Here is a 13,689-nt window from a genome sequence, read left to right on the forward strand (position 1 = left end):
TACAATTAAAGAGATGGTTGGTGTCATGTGGGGACACATTGCAAGCGGGGCATAAATTTTGTATGTCGGGGTTGATTCTGGATAGGTGAGAGTTTAACCTGTTACAGTATCCAGAACGAAGTTGAGCAAGAGTGACACGCGTTTCCCTGGGGAGTATGCGTTCCTCTTCCGCGAGTTTTGGATACTTTTCTTAAAGTATTGGATTCACCTGGCAATTCCCGGCATAAAGGTCCGACGCCTGTTTATGGACTTCACCAAGGACCTGCTTGTGTTTTTTCGCTTCATGCGGCTGGGTTCTCAGGTGCCGTATTTCCTCAAAATGCTTACGGAGATGACTACTTAAGCCTCTAAGCGGTGCTGGTTCATCACTCAGATGTCTGTTGGGATGCTCAGGTTTCTGGGTATTCAACAGGAACTGTTTGGTGAGCATCTCATTTCTCGCCCTGATGGGGAGTATTCTCGCCTCATTATGCAGATGGTGTTCTGGGGACATAAGAAGACATCCCGTGGCAATTCTGAGAGCAGTATTTTGGCAGGCCTGTAGCTTCTTCCAATGGGTAATTTTTAGGCTTGGCGACCATATGGGTGACGCGTAGCACGCAATCGGCTGGCTAATTGCTTTGTATGTAGTCATGAGCGTTTCTTTATCTTTTCCCCAGGTACTGCCAGCGAGGGATTTGAGGATTTTGTTACGGCTATGAATTCTCGGAACAATTGCGGCTCCGTGCTCACCACAATTTAGATCCTGATCAAACGTCACACCCAAGTTTTTGGGGTGTAGGACAGTCGGTAGCGTAGTGCCATCGACGTGGATGTTCAAAATGGTCGACATTTGGGACGTCCATGTTGTAAATAAGGTCGCGGAAGATTTGGCGGTGATAATGCCAGGTTTCGCGAGGCGAAAAAACTGGAGAGATCAGGGAGGTAGCCGTTTATTTTATTGCATAGCTCATCGATCTTTGGGCCTGGGCCTCTGGCCATTATTGTACAGTCATCGGCGTAAGAAACGATTTTGACTCCTTCTGGAAGTGAAGGTAGCTTAGATATGTAGAAGTTAAACAAAAGTGGGGATAGGACACCACCCTGTGGCACCCCTTGTTTAATTCTCCTTGGCTTTGATGTTTCGTTTCTAAATTGCACCGATGCCTGCCGACCACGCAGGTAATTTGCTGTCCACCGTTTAAGACATGGGGGAAGGATAGGCTCTTCCCGGCCTTGCAGTTACGAGCAGTCCTCTTGAAGTGCAGTTTGAAACTCTTCACTGCAGACTCCCACAAGCCGCCCATGTGGGGAGCTCCGGCCGGAATGAATTTCCAATTGATGCCCTGGGGAGAGTATTTCGCGATTACTTCTTGAGAGGCGGTTTTCATGAAGTCAACGAACTCCTTTTCGGTCGCTCTTTTAGCTCCAATAAACGTTTTGCCGTTGTCACTCATCATTGTGGCAGGATATCCACGACGTCCGACGAAGCGAGCAAATACTGCGGGAAAGGCATTGGTTATTAAGTCCGAGCGCAGCTCAAGATGGAGAGCTTTTATCACAAAACGGACAAAAACGGCCACGTAGCCTTTCAGTAAGGTGTGGGACCTTAGCAAGGAGGCTTTTATTTGAAAAGGCCCCGCAAAGTCGACACCGGTAGTGGTAAAAGGCGGAGCGTATGTCCATCGTTCTGAGGGCAAAGCCGCCATGATTTGCGATCGTATTTGCCGCTTGTGGAGGGAACAAGGTTTGCACTGATGTATGCATCTCTTTATGAGGGGTTTGAGTCGTGGAATATAGATCCTGTCTGAGGCATTGCTGCATGAGACGTATTTCGGCGTGGAGGAGAAGTTCGTTCGGTGCTGTATATAGAGGACAGCGAATCTAGATTTTTCTGGGATAATAACGGGATGTTTTTCATTCTAAGTCAACGTCGAATGAACTAATCTACCATGAACCCTGAGGAGCCCGTTTTCATCGAGGTATGGGTTGAGGGTTAGTAGAGAGCTTCTTTTATCAATTGGTTTTGCATTTTCCAAGCATGCTCTTTCGCGAGCAAAATATCGGGTTTGCGTTAACGTCACAAGTTTAGTTTTCGCTTTTCGGAGATCTTCATGAGACATAGAGGGAGTGTAAGCGGGTTTAATGCCTCGAATTCGGTCCTTGAAATTATTAATGAACCTAAAGGCATATGCCATGACCCTGAGGGCGCGAGGAAAAGAGGAAAATCGATCCAATACATCGGGGTCATCTTCAACTGAGTGTAGTGCTTCGACTCGGCGCATTTCAGGCGGGTTGATGCTGCGGGTAGATGGTTTTGGTCAGGCTTCGAGGGGCTGGGTCAGCCACGCAGGGCCATTCCACCAAAGCGAAGAATTTGCCAAGTCCATGGGTTTGCATCCTCTTGTGCCCATATCTGCTGGATTGTAGCGGCTGCCTACATGCTTCCAGGAGGCGTTTCCGACGAGATCCATAATTTCAGCTGTTCGATTGGATACGAAAGTTTTCCAAGATGGGGAGGCTTTTCGAGCCATGCTAACACAATTTCCGAGTCAGACCACATGTAAAGATTTTTAAGAGAGAGCTCGAGATGGGATTGTACGATGGCGATTAGTCGGGCAAGGAGTAAAGCTGCACATAGTTCTAGTCTTGGAAGACTGGTAGTACGAAGAGGGGCAACCTTGCCTTTAGCGACCAGAGGGTGGGACGACGTGGTGGCACCGTGGGTTGTTCGCAGATATATAGTGGCGCAATATGCCTTTTATGACGCATCGCAGAAACCATGCAAATCAACCTGCTGGTTCGGCATGTAGTCAACCCATCGAGGTATCTTTATATTTGAGATGTTGTGTACATTTTTTGCGAACTGCGTCCATTTAATGAAGCGGAGGAGCTTCACTGGTTCGTCCCAGCCAGTTCCGTCTATCCATAACTCTTGGAGTAAAATCTTGGCCTGAATCATAATCGGCGTAAGCCATCCTGCGGGGCAAAAAGATTTGCGACCGAGGAGAGAATTTGTCGTTTTGTACTACCGGACGAGAGGGGTATTGAGTCCACTGTATACGAAAACGTGTCGGTCAGGGCGTTCCGCTGTATGCCGAGAATTTTGGTGTGGCTTGCTTTCTCGAATTCCAAAAGATTGGTGTCTAGCAAGTTTCTCTTCCTTAATGTTTTTTATTATACTGGGGTGATTGGCCGTTATTTTCAGTAATGGAAATCCTACTGACGCTAACACTTGGATGATTTGAGAGAGAGATGTTTCAGCGGAGAGAATTTCATGGCTGCCAGAGAAAATGTCATCTATATACGTTTCTTTGGTCAAGAGAAGGACGGCTTTGGGAAAAGTTTCTTCTACATCTTTGGCCAGTTGGTGAAGAGTAGGTATAGCGAGGTAGGGAGCACAGTTCACACCAAATGTGACTGCTTTCAGGCGATAGTCTTTTATGGGGTCGCTCGGAGATGAGCGAAAGACGATCCTCTGATAGTCTCTGTCGTCTTCATGCATTATGATTTGACGATACATTTTTTCGACGTCTCCGTTAAAAACAAACTGGTATGTCCTCCATTCGAGAATAAGGAGCATCAGATCCGGTTGGAGGGTAGGTCCGGTATAGAGAACATCATTAAGGGAGTATCCTGATGCCGATTTTTTCGAGGCGTTAAATACGACACTTACCTTCGTGGTTTTTTTTCTCGGGCTTTATAACCGCATGATGGGGAAATGAAACGAGGCGCATTTGCCTTCGTGGAACTTTTCATGGGAACCCGTTTCTTTCATATGATCGAGGGTGATGTATTCTTCTAATACATTATCATATAGTTCCTTGAGACTTTCTTTTCTAGGGAGAGTTTTTTCCATCCCTAAAAATTGGCTGAGGGCAGAGGGGCGCGAATTGCATAAGGAGATTGCGTCAGAGAAGCTAGGCTTAAGGGGGAGCCTGACCACATAACGTCCATTAGCCGCGGGGTAGTTGTGCCTGTGTAATAATTTTCACAAACCTCATCTTCAGGAGTTTTGTCATTGACGCTGGGTATTTCTTCCAATTCCCAAAACTTCCTTAGTAGGGAGCTTAGCTCGTTATTTGTTGCCTCTGATACTTGGATGGAGTAGGAGGTTACTTCCACGGGCGCCTTGCCGCTAATGATCCATCCAAATATCGAGTTTTGGGCTAACAGGTGGGGTGAGAGCCTTTCAACGCCTTTCTTAATTATTTGGGGGACTATGTCACTACCTAGAACAAGGTCCATTTGGGATGGAGAGTGACAATTCGAATCCGCGAGATTAAGGTGCGCCCATTTCGCTTGGAGTTCGTTGGTCAATTGGAAGTTTTGGAGCATTTTCGTCAGCCGAGGTAATACTATCGCTTTCGCATTGATTTTTGTTTGCAAATCGGCGGAAACAAGGGTCAGGGAACACAGTTTATTTGAGGTTTGCACTACTTTCCCTCCCTTGCCAGAGATTTCAAACTTGGAGGGTTTGTAAGGGAGTCTGATACGGTCTTGGGCTCTTGTGGAAATGAAGGTTCTTTCAGATCCCTGATCTACGAGAGCTCTAAGTTTGAATATCTCCCCTCTATGTTCTACCGGGACGATAGACGTGGGAAAAATTATTTTACAATCAGTTTCTGCACAGAACGATTGTACTTGGCTTTTCTGAGAGCAGGAAGTTTCTTCATACATAAGATCGGCTTGATCCGGGGTTTTATCGGATGAGTTAATGGGGTTTGTCGTTGTGGTTTGGGAGGTTGTCCTTTGCGATCGGGAGGGTTGTCTCTTCGGTGTGGGTGAAGTGTCTTCATGAAGCACTGAGTTGTGCCGATCACGACATTTATTGCAGGTTTGACTGCTAGGACAATCTTTCAACATGTGTGACTGGGTTCAGAGGTAGACAATTTCTTAAATTTGAAACAATTTATCAAGGGATGAGAGGAGGTTTTGCACATCGAGCATTTGTACATCGTTCGATGCTCTGTTGCGTGAGACTGAGTCTGAGCTGTAGATCTATTTTGGAACGAATATGACGGTTGAGGTTTAAATGGCGGCCTAGTTTGAGGAGGAGTGAATTTACTTTTACTTGGGCGCCATTGATCAACTCTTTCTACCACTTCGTATCGCGTTGTGAGGAACTGGTCCATTTGGGACCAATTGGGAAGTTCTCTTCTTGAGCTTAGAGATTGCTCCCACAACGTGACTGTATTTTCTGGTAGTTAGAGGTAACCAGATAAATAAGTATGGGGTCCCAGTTATCTGTGGAGACTTGTTGCGTGGCGAGAATTTGAAGGCAATTATTTACCGACGATTGCAACCTTTGAATGTCTTCACTGTTTTCTGTGGTGATAGTTTTTAAGTTCATCAGGGCCCGTATTTGGTTATCTATGAGAACTCGTCTGTTCTCGTATCGAGAGTTTAGGGCTTCCCACGCTAAGGTGAAATTGGCGTCAGTCAAGGGGAATTGATTGACTATTTGAGCTGCCTTTCCTTGGGTTTTGTATCTGAGGTGATACAATTTTTGCGCTTGGGAGAGTTTGGGGTGGTTAATGTAAACCGCTGTGAACATGTCACGAAACGAGGCCCATTTTTCATAACCACCATAAAATATTTCGGTATCGCAGGGAGGGATTTTTAGCGAAATACCGGAGTTGTCTGATGGACCTGGTGTGACGGTAGGGGGCGCGGGTGCATTTGCTTGTTTAAGCAACTGAAGCTGGTCTTCGATCTGGGCTTTTGTGTCTTCATACGCTATGAGACAGGACCTGTATTTGCTATTAGCAGATGTTGGAAAATCTTCGGGCAGGTCCTGATCTGGGGTTTCGACAATTTTATCGAAGACGTGTTGGACTCGATTCCAGAATTTTTCTGTATTCGAGTTTTTATGTTGAGAGAAGACTCAGTATTGTCTGGGAGGGACATCGACCTAAATAAATAACCTAAACCTAAACCTAAACCGAGCACAATATTCCATGAAATTGTCCGTTTCGGATATAAATTTCTTGGGGGCAGACGAGAATTTAAATCTTTTAACCGTTTTACTTTGTCTCGTTTCATCGTCACTCATTTTGAGCACTTTGAAATTGGCTAATTTCATTGCCCCTTTATAATGAAGGATTCAATTATAAAAGTTGTTGGTATATTCTATACTCCAAAGGAGCATTGGTCCGAGATTGACATATTTGGTACAATTTTGCTAAAAGAAGACATTGAGTGCTTTTAATTATTCATTTGGAGTAAACTTCGGATCGCATTTTCCGTTTAAGTATTCATGGAATCCTTCCGGTTAAACCACTGCAGGAGAGTATAGAAGAAAAAAAAACAATTTTAAAATCAAATGAATCTCAAAAATTCCTTAGTAACCATTTTTTTATTTCTTCATACTGATGAGCTGAAAAAAATTCAGAATGTTAATTTCTAAAAATAGACTAAGCCTTTGCCTGGAATATGTACATAGTATGTGAATATAAGTAAACTGTAGTATATATCCATGTATGAACATTGCCTGTATCAAATTTATGATTCTGGGCCCGTATCGTGTTAAACGCTCACGTATCGTCAACCAATTTTAGTCAAATGATAAATATGAATCTGTCCAACAATTCGTAAAAATGATAATACATTACGTATCTAATAAGCACTCGTAGCCACTATTACAAGTGTTGCAGATGCAATGTAAACTCGCCGCTGTATGCCAAGTCTCATTTTGTGATATGAAAAACCTCCATTCGTTGGCAAGCAGTCGGATAAGGCACACAGCGGTAAGTAAAAAAATTGTCATTTTGTAATGTGATTTTATTAACCTGTAACCTGATTTAGAAATAAACCACCCAACCTAATATCTAATAAATTGACATCAATTGCTTACAACTGGGTGCGATAAATTCGCAAGTCCGAGCCAACGATAAAAACTTTATTTCGCTGTTGACCAAATTGGCTGCGCTTAAGCCACGCTTCTGTATTAACTGCTTCAATACACCCACCACATATGTTGCACATACCGCCACGTAGAAGTGCTCGCCTTATGAATACTAGTAACATGGATAAGAACGCCACATTATCTACAATAACGGAAACGCCATCCAGCATATCTGAATCTGCCTCAAGGACACGTTCAGAAACACAGGTATACAGTGCCCCTAGTAAGTCTGCGGTAACCGAACCAGTACACATCGATGATGGACCCCAATTACCTCAGCCAGCCAAACTGTTATAACCACGGGTAGTTCGCTGATCCCAAGTAACCACGGTGGTCATAACTACGCCGAAATGGCAAAAAGTATAGCCATGTTAGAGCTCCATCTGAAAGCAACTCAGGTACAGTTAAAAGAACGGGAGTCCCAGAATTATGCCCTTCGGTCAACGGGATTGAATAACAGTAGTTCTGCTGTTACCTACGCTAGCAGTGTCGTCGCGCAGTCGCAGCTAATGCTGCCGCAGTCAACGCAAGCACCTCCAGTGCTGCCACAGTCAACGCAGACGCGGATTGAACCGTCGTTATGTACCAAAGTACTTATTTATTAATATTCATAGTTGGGAGATCTGGCATCCCCTACACCTAAACATTTGAGTTGGCAATAAGAAACAGCTTACGAATTTCTTCCTTCTAATACGCCAATTACACGGCACAAGTATCCTTGTGCCAATTACCAATTTGCACAAGGATTTGCTCGGTGTGTGCAGTGTTTGCGCTATTTGCGCAGAGCACTGCGCCAAAATGAAAACGATTTTGATATTTACGAATGTCTGCAAATATTGCACATGCTTTTTTCTTCGTGTGTGGTGAATGGTAACACAGTTTACCTGTGGTTTCTGATAATATAACATCAATAATTATTACTTATTACTTAAAAATGTTAATATCGAAGGCGTAATGACCATCTCTAGCTTGTAACATGAATTCACACAAATTCAATAATACATAATAGTTTTTTATACAATTAGAATACATGTTTCATTTGTTGCGCTAGTTGAAAAATGAATATTGCGCAGTGCTGCAATGAGTTGAGCTGGTCCTACAATTAAAATATATATGTTATAAATACAATGGAAAATAAACGCTTCTGGTGCGAGTTTTTTACTTATACCGTGAATTACCAGCACTGTGGAAAATAAAGAGTAATTTTTTAAACAATTAGCGCCTTTTTTATACAATTAAAACACATGTTTCATTTGTTGCGCTACTTTAAAAATGAATATTGTGCACTGTTTTTGTGCCGTGTATGTCAAAATTTTCATTTGCACAAATTTCGTCGTTTTATATTTGCGCATGGCTTTTGTGTCATGTATGAGCCGTCTAAAAATAATATTTAATAAAGTTGAATTGTATCATAAACTCAACAAATGGCGATGAGGTGAGTTGAGGAACCTGAAGCCATATATGTAATACTCCTATATTGCTAATAGAAAATGCTCGCAATGTGTTTTGAATTCGAAATCAAAACAATACAGCCTAAACAATTTTTGTGATTATAGCAGCATAAGAGTGACAAGAAAAAATTCTAATTTAGGTACATTCGATTATTGGATACAAAAACAAAAATGTTTAAACAGCAATATATCGGCACTCTGATGTTTGGTAATGTACCTAGCCTTTTGTAGCAATATAGGAGCATTACATATATGCCTGAAGCAGTAGCCTAGTGTGTCGTAATAAAAGAAATTATCACGACCAGTCAAAATGAGTACAGAAGAGGCAGTTTTAGCCGCAATCCAACAAATGCAAAAATCCAATCAGGAATTCATGATGCGATTGTTAGAAGAAAATCAGCAAACCAAGGAAAATATGATGAAAAATCGTCGGGAGCGATTCCGAATTTTCGAGAGACAATAAGGCTGACAACAAATGGAGCACCTACATATATACTACAGCTCGAGCAGCAAAAACACGTGCTTGCATATTGAACTGGATTGGCGCGGAAAATCTAGAACTTCTACAAAAAAAGAAAGAAAAGAAAATAGTATTAATGTTCAATGCCTATTCTCTTAAAAAATACTTTGTTCGCCAATCTTTTTGCCCTGTCCCCACTGCATATTCTTCCATTCTTTCCAATTCTATATGTATTTGTAACCGTTTGCAAGCATCTGTTGTATTTTGTTGGTTTGGTTAACATCAGTGAGAGCACTAACCAAGATAATCTAAAGCATTGTTTACTATATAGTTTGGCAGCTTAAGCAGAGGTTATGTTGCGAATAGAGTGGAAGGCAGTGGACTAGGCAGTCGAATGTCATACAATGAAGGAATGGTGTACGGAGATTTTTCAAAGTTAAAAAAAAAATGATAAAAGCTTTAATATAAATAAAACTATTGTTTCAATAACAACAAAAACGCCATATATATTCTGTATACATAAATTTGTAAGGATTATCTCACTTTAAAATTTGAATTAAATAATCTAAAGTTTTTTTTTTTTGAAACTGAGTCGAGAACTGTGCGTGTGAATGTGCGAATTTTCACCGATCAGCTGTTAGTTGCGCTACTTGGTAAAATTTACAATGATCTAAAGCTTGCGCTTCGATTAACATGTGAGTACAACAGAGGTTTTCATATCTATCATTTTAACCATTGTAAATTTTACCAAGTAGCGCAACTAACAGCTGATCGGTGAAAATTCGCACATTCACACTCACAGTTCTCGACTTAGTTTCAAAAAAAAAACTTTAGATTATTTAATTCAAATTTAAAGTGAGATAATCCATGCCAATTAATGTATACAGAATATATATGGCGTTTTTGTTGTTATTAATACAATAGTTTTATTTATATTAAAGCTTTTATCATTTTTTTTTTTAACTTTGAAAAAACTCCGAACACCATTCCTTCATTATATGACATTCGACTGCCTAGTCCACTGCCTTCCACTCTATTCGCAACATAACCTCTACTTAAATGACTTCGTTTCGTTTATTAACGTTGATTATCGTAGCAAATTGATATCGTTTCGTTGGTTAAGCATGCCTGTAGTAAACAATGATTTTAACTCTCGCAGCTTAACAGTCGTTAACTCGAATATCTAAATTATATTTTTCATGATGTTAGAATGGACGTGATATGCGTAACAGAATCTTGGTTCAAAGTTGGTATGAAAAACTCAATGTATACGTTGTGTGATTACTCATTGATAACAAATGATCGATCCACTGGTAACAGAGGTGGCGGCATAGCCATCTATTTTAAACCTTACTTGAATTGTAAAGTTATATATGCATCAGGCTGTACAGATCCAGTTGAGAGAAATTTTGTAGAATTTTATGATAACGTTAAAAAATGTTCAGTTGTTTGCATCTACAATCTCCATAACAGCAATGACTTTACCATAGTTTTCAATAAAATATCCGAATTGTCAATGCACTATGTACATGTCCTAATCTGTGGTGATTTTAATGTAGATAAATTAGTTGATAGTAATAGATCCAGGAACTTGATAAGTAAATTTATCTCTGTTGGTATTACCATTGTTAACAAATACCCTACACGTTTCGCGCCTCAATTCAGGCCAAGTATGCTGGATCTCTTTGGCGCAAGTGACGCCAGAAATATAATGCCTTTGTCTGGGATTTCTGACCACGAGTTAACTTTGTTATCTTACGATGTTGAATTCAGCAAAACTAAAAATGCTGTGAAACTTATGTACAGGGATTTAAAAAAAATTAATATGAATGCCCTCCAGTATGAAAGTTTCTCAATGGACTGGAACTACTGCTATCTTCTTCCGCATATTGAAGATAAGCTATCTTATTTCGCAATGCTGGTAAAATACTTATATGAAAAATATATTCATATTTCCACTACCAATGCAATTGACAATAAAAAGCCTTGGTTCAATAATAGAATCTCAAAGCTTATCAAAAACCGTAATAATGCTTATAAATATTGGAAGCGCAACCCTACTACTGCACGGTGGATAGAATACAAAAAGTTAAGAAACAAATTAACAACTTATTTGCGTCAAGCCAAAATAAATTATCTCAAAACCAAATTTAATGATAACGTTCCTTCAAAAATTCTGTGGAAAAATTCGTTAGGAGTTCGTCCGAAGGCTGATAAAGCTTGCATTGTTGATGCAAATTTAATGAACTCGTATTTCATAGGAATAAATAGACGGTCTGACCATTTTTCAAAATTTGTTGTGAATCAGAGCTTAGAATACAACCTCTCTAATAAATTTACATTTGTTTCAGGCACTGAGGATGAGATCGTCAAGTGTGTATACAACATCATGTCGAATGATGTGGGTGTGGATGGACTTAGGCTACGCTTTTTAAAATTAATCTTGCCCTCTGCACTCCCCTCTGTTACACATCTCATAAACTTTTCCATAACCTCATCTACGTTCACAAACCAATGGAAAGTGGCAAACATTGTCCTTATAGCCAAGAGCAACAACTATGACTGCCCTCAAAATTATAGGCCTATAAGTATTTTACCAGCTTTATCAAAAGTGTTTGAAAAGTTTATTGCTAATCAAATAAAATCTCACCTGAGCAAGAATAGACAGATGGTTGACAATCAATCTGGCTTTAGAGCTGGTCACAGCTGTTCCACAGCCATGCTCAAAGTAATGGATGATATTCGCCCCAGCCTCGATGGCAAATTACTTACATTTTTAATTTTTTTAGATTTTTCTAAAGCTTTTGATACTGTCAATCACGATATATTACTCTCGAAGCTGAAACATGATTTCTGTTTTGACTCAATTTCAATACATCTTTTTTTTTTTGATTTTCAGAGCGTTAAGGCCGTTAATGAAAGACAATAACTAAGTTTCTGACAATTATTAATATTTTCACAACAAACAACATTCATCAGTATTTCACTTACTTTAACTTGTATAGTTACACACATTAAAATATCATTTAATTGTGACTAAAACAATAACAATAATAAACAACACAACATTCTGCACATTTAAAAACTTCCACTGCGTACATTGCCTCGTACACTGTGATTGATTGCAGTCGCATAGGCGCAGTTTATGTGATCCACACCTACGCGACTGCAATCAATCACTGTGTACGAGGCAATGGACGCAGTGGAACTTTTTAAATGTGCAGAATGTTGTGTTGTTTATTATTGTTATTGCTTTAGTCACAATTAAATGATATTTTAATGTGTGTAACTATAAAAATTAATGTAAGTGAAATATTGATGTATGTTGTTTGTTGTGAAAATATTAATAATTGTCATTTTTGTTTTATGTTACATAAACCAGGTTCCCTGAGGAAGATGCAGAAAATATCGAAACGCGTAGGAGGACAAGAAAAAACTTAGTTTTTGTCTTTCATTAACGGCCTTAAAGCTCTGAAAATCAAAATATTTAAATTTTAACAATTGGCCCAAAAATTATTAAAATTAAGCGTATTGAAAGCTACCTCTAGAGCAGGAAACAACAATTTCAGTGTGGCGAAGTATTTTCTGAAAGTAGTAAAATTCCCTCAGGGGTACCTCAAGGATAAATCTTGGGTCCAATACTATTTACAATTTTTATCAATGACATCGTTCATTGCTGTCAAAATTCTTCAATACATTTATATGCTGACGATACTCAGATTTATTTTTCACGCCCAATAGGTTTTAGGGAAGATCTTGTCTTTGGGCTAAACGAAGATCTTGATAAAATATCAGTTTGGGCAGAAACAAATGGCCTTTGCCTGAACGCGGAAAAAACACAGGTCCTGCCAATATCCCTCGATTCAGTTGATATAACTGCGCTACCCATAGTCCTCGATGGACAAATATTACAGTATTGTAACGAATTTAGGGAAATTCCGCTTATTTGCAACCGCTGCTAGCATCTCCAAATGAACCACCCTTCAATTTCGTGATTTCCCAATGGTTTGCCTGCGGCAGATGGTATTACTGATCTTCTTCACAACTTTGTACGGGCCTTCCCAATTGCACCAAACTTTGGATGGAACACCTTTTCGCCGGTGAGGGTTGTATAGCAGTACCAAATCTCCTCCAAGGAATCTTCCGAATTATAATTATTGTCGTACTTGTGTTTCATCCTACTACTCATTACTCTGGGCCGTTCCCTCACACTCTGTTCTTTGGCCAATGAACTACTTCGCAGAGCTTACGCTTGACGGGTTGGCTTCGCATAATCAGTATCGTTCCCACGTTTCACAACAGTAGTGCACCCTGGCTTGAGACTACCCTCGCATTCCTTCTGGGAAATTCTTTCCTTCGTTATTGTGCGTCCATTGCGTTTTGTCAATGCCAATGTTTCTCTCGCAGGCATATTTGATTTCGCTTTATGTGAGCTATTGGATCCATCAACCTTTACCTTTGACTGTCTTGGTCTTTGTCGAATCTTCTCCACCAGTACTCGATTAGTGCTGAACCCTTTCTCCAAACTAAAGTTAAGTGGTATATCCTGGTTCTTATATCGCATAAACCTTCTCTGCACATCGATCCTGATGTCATGGTCAACTAAGAAGTTCACCGCCAATATGATTTCATCAACAATCTCTGCCACAACTGAATTTGTGTAGAATCGTGACCTTTCCAATTAATACCTCACATACCACTTCTCCTTGGACTTGGTTATACTCGCCAGTGACCGTATGCAACCCTGCTCCAGGTAATGTCTTTACTCTCCTGTTGGCCAAATCAGATCGGATTAATGAATGAGAAGCTCCCGTATCTACAGTTAGCACACGCTCCTTGCCATCGACATTTCTTTTGACGGCAGGACTGCTCGAGTTTCTTCCAATTTGCGA

The 13,689-nt window shown here is 40.4% G+C and overlaps 2 long non-coding RNA genes across 3 annotated transcripts in view; both read right to left on the reverse strand.

Moving 5' to 3' along the window:
- LOC137249876 (uncharacterized) overlaps positions 1 to 13,689 on the reverse strand; it is a 72,304-nt gene that overhangs the window by 20,697 nt on the left and 37,918 nt on the right. The window lies entirely within an intron of this gene.
- On the reverse strand, positions 9,763 to 10,554 carry LOC137247943 (uncharacterized). Its single transcript, XR_010951949.1, has 3 exons — positions 10,421 to 10,554; positions 10,283 to 10,336; positions 9,763 to 10,180 (listed from the first exon to the last, which is right to left on the reverse strand). It is a non-coding gene; the product is annotated as an uncharacterized lncRNA (long non-coding RNA).

This window comes from Eurosta solidaginis, chromosome 4 (assembly GCF_040869045.1).
Source record: "Eurosta solidaginis isolate ZX-2024a chromosome 4, ASM4086904v1, whole genome shotgun sequence".
NCBI lineage: Eukaryota > Metazoa > Arthropoda > Insecta > Diptera > Tephritidae > Eurosta > Eurosta solidaginis.